Source organism: Benincasa hispida, unplaced genomic scaffold (genome assembly GCF_009727055.1).
Source record: "Benincasa hispida cultivar B227 unplaced genomic scaffold, ASM972705v1 Contig855, whole genome shotgun sequence".
Classification (NCBI taxonomy): domain Eukaryota; kingdom Viridiplantae; phylum Streptophyta; class Magnoliopsida; order Cucurbitales; family Cucurbitaceae; genus Benincasa; species Benincasa hispida.
The window spans coordinates 126,526-132,985 of record NW_024065189.1 but is presented as its reverse complement, the minus strand read 5'-3'; the positions used below and the strand labels follow the sequence as shown (position 1 = coordinate 132,985).

Genomic DNA, 6,460 nt, shown 5'->3' with positions numbered 1-6,460 from the left:
CCAGCAAAGGGAGGCCGAAGTATGGGTCTCTTGGCCGGTAATAGACGTTGGGAGCTAGAGCGATGTAGGCTCGTTCTCAACTCAGGAATAATGATGTTTAAGAATGGTTATCAATGTTTATGTTTAGAAGAAGTTGCTTGAGATGCTCATCGGTATATTTAAATGTTTATAGTGATGTAATGCATGGTGTAATATGATTCTATAGCCACTCACTGGGCTACTAGCTCACAGATTTTCTATGTTTTTCTGTTCCAGGTAGCGATCAGATTTCTCAAGGTTGATCCTGTTGCTGCTTGCCACTGAAAGGCCTGGCTTGTTAAGAAGAACTTAAGTTGATGGTTTGTTTATGTACACATGTTTTTAGAGGGACTAGGGCTTTGTTAATGATGTTTGGGCCTAACTGTATATATTTTACTAGTAGATGTTATGTCATGACTATTTACATGTGATTATATAATCTTATGTAGAACCTTATAGATGCATGCTGTATACGTACATTAATAATGTTTAACAAGTTGGTATTTAGGCTAGAAGGCTAAGGTGGTAAGTGCTGGTAGTAGTTCTAGTAACTATCACCATCATATCCTCTTCCAGATTAAAAGGGTAATCTGGGAGGGGGTGTGACAAGTTGGTATCAGAGCATAAGGTTTTGCGAATAAAAGGGAAAGTTCATGCATAAGTCTAAGTCCCTAAAGTGTGAGTCCCTAACATGTGTACATTGTAATAGGTGGAATGTCGAGGCAAAGTGGCAGACAGAATAAGCAGACAGAAGGCAGGAATACTGACCCTACCAATAGGGGCCCGGAGGTTAGAAAGAACCCATCGGGTGGAAAGAGGAAGGTGAACGATCCAGTAAAGCTAGTTTACGTCACTTCCGCATATGGGGTTGCCCAGCACATGTGCTTGAGGTAAATCCTAAGAAGTTGGAATCATTGTCGAGGTTGTGCCTCTTTATAGGCTACCTTAAAAGTACATGATGGGGTTACTTTTATGATCCGTCCGAAAACAAGGTGTTTTTTTCCATGAATGTTACTTTCCTAGAGGAGGATCATATCAGGGAACACAGTCCACGTAGTAAAGTCGTGTTAAGTGAGCTTTCCAAAGAAACTACTAAAACTTTAACAAGAGTTGTTGAAGAACCTGCTTCATTAACCAGAGTTGTTGATGATAGTTCATCTGGTAAGTCAATTCCACCTCAAGATTTGAGGGAACCTCGACGTAGTGGGAGGGTTACGAACCCGCCTGATTGCTATCTGTGTTTCACAGAAATCCTAGCTATGGTGGTAGATGGCAACGTTGAGGATCCACTGTCCTATCAAAAGGCAATGGAGGATGTTAACCTGGATGAATGGGTCAAAGCCATGAATCTCAAGATGGAGTCGATGTACTTCAAATTGGTATGGGATCTTGTAGATCAGCCTGATGGGGTAAGAGCTATAGGTTGTAAATGGATCTACAAGCGCAAATGGGGTGCTGATGGGAAGGTACAAACCTTCAAGGCTCGACTTGTGGCAAAGGGTTATACCTAGGTGGAGGGAGCTACGAGGAGACTTTCTCACCTATTGCCATGTTAAAGTTGATCCGCATCCTTCTGTCCATTGTTGCTTATTATAATTATGAGATCTAGCAAATAGACGTCAAGATGGCTTTTCTGAATGGCAATCTTGAGGAGACCATTTACATGGTGCAACCCGAAGGTTTCATTGCTCAAGGTCAAGAGTAAAAAGTTTGCAAACTGAATCGGTCCACTTATAGGCTGAAGCAGGCGTCTCGATCTTGGAATATTCGGTTTGATGCTGTGATCAAATCGTATGGCTTTGACCAAAACTTTGATGAACCTTGTGTTTATAAGAAGATAGTCAACAGTTTAGTAGCTTTCTTAGTGTTGTATGTAGATGATATACTACCCATTGGGAATGATGTAGGTCCACTGACTACAGTTAAGAATTGGCTAGCGACCCAATTCCAAATGAAAGATTTGGGAGAGGCTCGGTTTGTTCTGGGTATACAAATATTTTGGGATCGTAAGAACAAAGTGCTAGCGCTATCGCAAGCATCGTATATTGACAAAATCTTGCTCAAGTACTCGATGCAGGACTTCAAAAGGGGCCTACTACCATTCAGGCATGGAGTCTCTTTGTCTAAGGACATGTGTCCTAAGACGCCTTAAGAGGTTGAGAAATGAGACGGGTCCCATATGCATCTGTTGATGGCAGTTTAATGTATGCGATGCTCTGCACTAGGCCAGACATCTGCTATGCTATGGGAATAGTCAGTAGATATCAGACTAACCCAGGGTAGGGTCACTGGACTGCAGTTAAGAATATCCTAATGTATCTTCGAAGAACGAGGGACTATATGCTTATGTATGGGTCTAGGGATTTGATCCTTACTAGATACATGGATTCTGACTTTCAGACTGATAAAGACTCTCGAAAGTCCACTTCAGGGTCAGTTTTTAATCTTAACGGAGGAGTAGCAGTGTAATGGAGCACTAAGCAGGGGTGCATCACCGACTCCACGATGGAGGCCGAGTACGTAGCGACTTGTGAAGCTGCTAAAGAGGCCATCTAGCTCAGGAAGTTCTTGATAGAGCTGGAAGTTGTTCCAGATATGTCTGGGCCCATCACCCTCTATTGTGACAATAGTGGTGTGTGGCGAACTCCAAAGAGCCTAGGAGTCACGAGCGTGGTAAACACATAGAGCTGAAGTATCATCTGATCCGCGAAATAGTGCATCGAGGAGACGTAATCGTTACGAAGATCGCCTCGGAGCAAAATGTTGCTGATCCATTTATGAAAACTCTCATGGATACAGTGTTTGAGGGTCACCTTCAGAGCATGGGTCTACAGAACCGCCCGCGCTTGGACTAAGGCAAGTGGGAGATTTTATTACACTGGGTTTTAATGCCCTAGTTTATTGTTTTGTACTTGTTTTTTTTATTGTACTCTCCACTTCGCTTTAGGACAAGTGGGAGATTTTTAGGGTTTGTGCCCTAAAGTCTCGTGTCTTTTAGTTTGTAAACAACTTTATACGAATGCTTGTGATGTATAATATATATGATATTTACTTCACTTCTTGACTTTGCACTTTTAGATGTTTTTATATTACCACAAACCAATAAACTTAATATCTCTGGTTTTCTTTATGTAACTTAAGTATGTATGTAGTGACATACAAGTTGATCATGTCTTAAGTGACAACCAAAATGGTTTGTAGTATATGGATATAGGAGGGAAACCTTATCCTAGTAACACTACGGACGCGACTCGCTTTATGGAATAGTTACAAGTGTTGTGACTTGTCACGGATGGTCTGATCCTGATCATAAACTAGAAGAAATTTGGGCTTTAATGTCGGTTGGAAAAAGTGAAATCGGATGTATAAGGTCGGGGTTTTTTTTTTTTTTTTTTTTTAAAAAAAGGGATCATTAATGTCGGTTTTAAACCGACATTGAAGATGGGCTTTAATGTCGGTTTAAAACCGACATTAAAGGTGTAATGTTTTTTTCCCCTTATTTTATAAATAATATATCCCTAATTTATCGCGTCCTTCTCAATTATCATTCTTCGCCCAAACCCTATGCGGCCGTTCACCACCCCTTTCTTCAGCATTGCCCAAACCCTATGTCGCGCCGTTCACCACCCCTTTTTTCAGCATCGCTCAAACCCTATGTCACGCCGTTCACCACCCTTTTCTTCAGCATCGCCCAAACCCTATCTCGATTGTAATTCTTCAGCATCTCTTTTCTTTTCAAGTTTTGATTTGTGCCGAACACAAGAGATTGATACCAAATACTACAATGTCCTTGTGAAGGTATAAGATCGTTTCATTTTATTGTCTATGTCACTTTTACATCATTTTTCCTTGTTCATAATTCCTATCCTAAATATTTGTTTATACTTATTTTTAGACAATTAAATTGAGTCACCAAGATTTTCTAGGAGAAGCTAGTTGTGTTCTTTCAGAAGTAAGTAAAAGCTCAGGAGTTATTTGAAAGTTGTGGTTCAAAGATACTTTTTGTTTATAAAAACTCTTTTACATACGTTCTGTTTATAATTTTTGGCATGGCAGATACTAACCAAACATAGTCGAAGTTTAACTCTATGTCTAAAAAATGGGCATGGAGGTTCAAGAAACTTGGGGTCTCTCACTGTTCGAGCAGAGGAAACAGTTGCTTCGAGAAGTGTCATTGAAATAGCACTGCGTTGTTTTCATCTTGACAATAAAGACGTTTTTTCTAAAAGCGTATGTTGCAAATGTTTTTTTCTTTTTCAAAGTCCAACATAGTGAAATTGATTTATGAAAGGCAAGTTGAGAATTAAACATGAACTTATTCATGAAATTTTTAGAAGCACATTTGACTATGTAACCAAAACACCGTAGTGCTATTTAGTGATTAAAAACACTTTCAAACTAATGTTAAATTCACTGTTGTTGTTTCCATTGAAGGCCTTTGATTTTATTGCTCTTTGTTTAATTGTTTATTTTAGGATCCTTTCCTGAGAATATCTAGAGTTGTTGAAACTGGAGGATCAATTCCAATCTGTAAAACTGTAGTGGTTAAAGACAATCTTAATCCTATTTGGAAACCTTTATGCTTGAGCATGCAGAAGTTTGGAAACAAGGCAAGCATATGGCCTTCTGAATTTTATTCTCATTAATAATATTTTATAGCCTCCTTATTTTTCACTCATTGACCAATGGGTTATCCTGTATTTAAAGAGAAAACCAGAAATTATTAATATTATTTTTTTAGAATAAAAAAATAATATTAATAATTTCTGGTTTTCTCTTTAAATACAGGATAACCCATTGGTCAATGAGTGCTTTGATTTCAATAGTAATGGCAGTCATGAATTAGTTGGGTAACTATTTTATAAATTCATCAATGTCTAGTCTTTACTTTTCCATTATGGAAAAGAATTATCAAAGTATACCTTAAACTAGAATGTGGGAAGGAACTTTTCCATTAGGTTCTAAAAGATCAGCTGTTTGTTGATCACTATGTTGAGAAAACACAATTCAGCTTTCTTGATTACATTTCCAGTGGATTTCAGCTTAATTTTATGGTCGCTGTTGATTTTACAGATACCTTCTATGAAAAAAATTAACACATTCTCTTTTTACTTCAGCCAATTCTGATGTCGAAATTAATAAATTCTGAAGTTAATCGCCTTAAGTAGTTATAGAATTTCTTATACTTAGATGTCCCTCTTTTGGGTTAATGAAGATGTTGCATTCATGTTTTATGTCTTCTCAGAGTTCGGTAGCAGATTTAGAAATTCGATGCTTTTAGTTCCTAAAGTTGTGGGATTCATGGTTTAAGTGCTTTTTGCAGCTTCAAACGGAAATCCCTACAATCCAGATTATTGCATTACATTGACCATAGTGGACGGTTGAATAGTTACCAGCAGGTTAGCCACACCACTTCAACTATACTTCCAAATTATAAATTTAGTACTTACTTCATTTAATTTAGAAAGTTGTTAGCTTAGTATAATTGAATTATTCAAAGATTCAATATATTAATAACTTGTTCTTTGTTCTATGGGCTGGAAATTTAAATCTCTACATTTGGTGAATTTTATTTTATTTTTTTTTTATTTTTTTTTTACTGTTGCTGTAGTAGGAGATAAAGATAATAAATATAATTGAAAAACTACTTGAACTTATGGCAGGCCATAATGGAAGTAGGGGAGGTAATTCAATTCTACGACACTGATCGGTGCTTTCCAGTTTGAGGGTTCAGGGCAAGAACATCAGATGGCAACGTTTCACATTGTTTCAACTTGAGTACAGCTCCAACTCAACCTGAGGTTCTTACAATTCTATATTTGTGCTTTTACTTTCAATATTGTAACCTTTAACTCTTTTAAGCTTTATGTTCGTCTTTTTGCTTATTATTTCCCATTCATTTGAATTGAACATCAACTTAATTAATAGGTGGAAGGAGTGGAAGGCATAATGGCATCATATGCAAATGCTCTTCACAATGTTTCATTGGTCGGACCTACTTTATTTGGCCAAGTGATCAATAAGGTTGCTGAAATTGTTGCCCACTCTCTCTTGGGCACAAGAGAAATAATGTTATAACATTGTCATTGGGTCATGTTTCATATTTATGCTGAAAGCCTGTACTAATTCCAGCCATTGCAAGTCTTATGGTAACGTCTCAACTTATGATTATCTAGGTTGTAACCTCACTGAACTCTACTGAATGTTTTGTCCTACAATCCGGCTCTTCTGTTTTCTCTTGGCGTGGAAACCAAAGTACATTCGAGCAGCAACAGTTAGTTGGCAAAATTTGCAGAGTTTCTAAGGGTAAGGTCTCAAACATTTTATCCATTTATGTCTATATATATATATATATTTGAATGGATACAATCTTCCGTTGCATGTGTTACGCTTACACCCAAACCTTTATTGTTTGTAATCCTTTGAACAACAGTAGTCAGAC

General features: G+C 37.7%; 1 pseudogene; it reads left to right on the top strand.

The window, feature by feature from the left end:
• Positions 1-3,672: 3,672 nt before the first annotated feature.
• On the top strand, positions 3,673-6,096 carry LOC120070064 (annotated as a pseudogene).
• Positions 6,097-6,460: the final 364 nt, after the last annotated feature.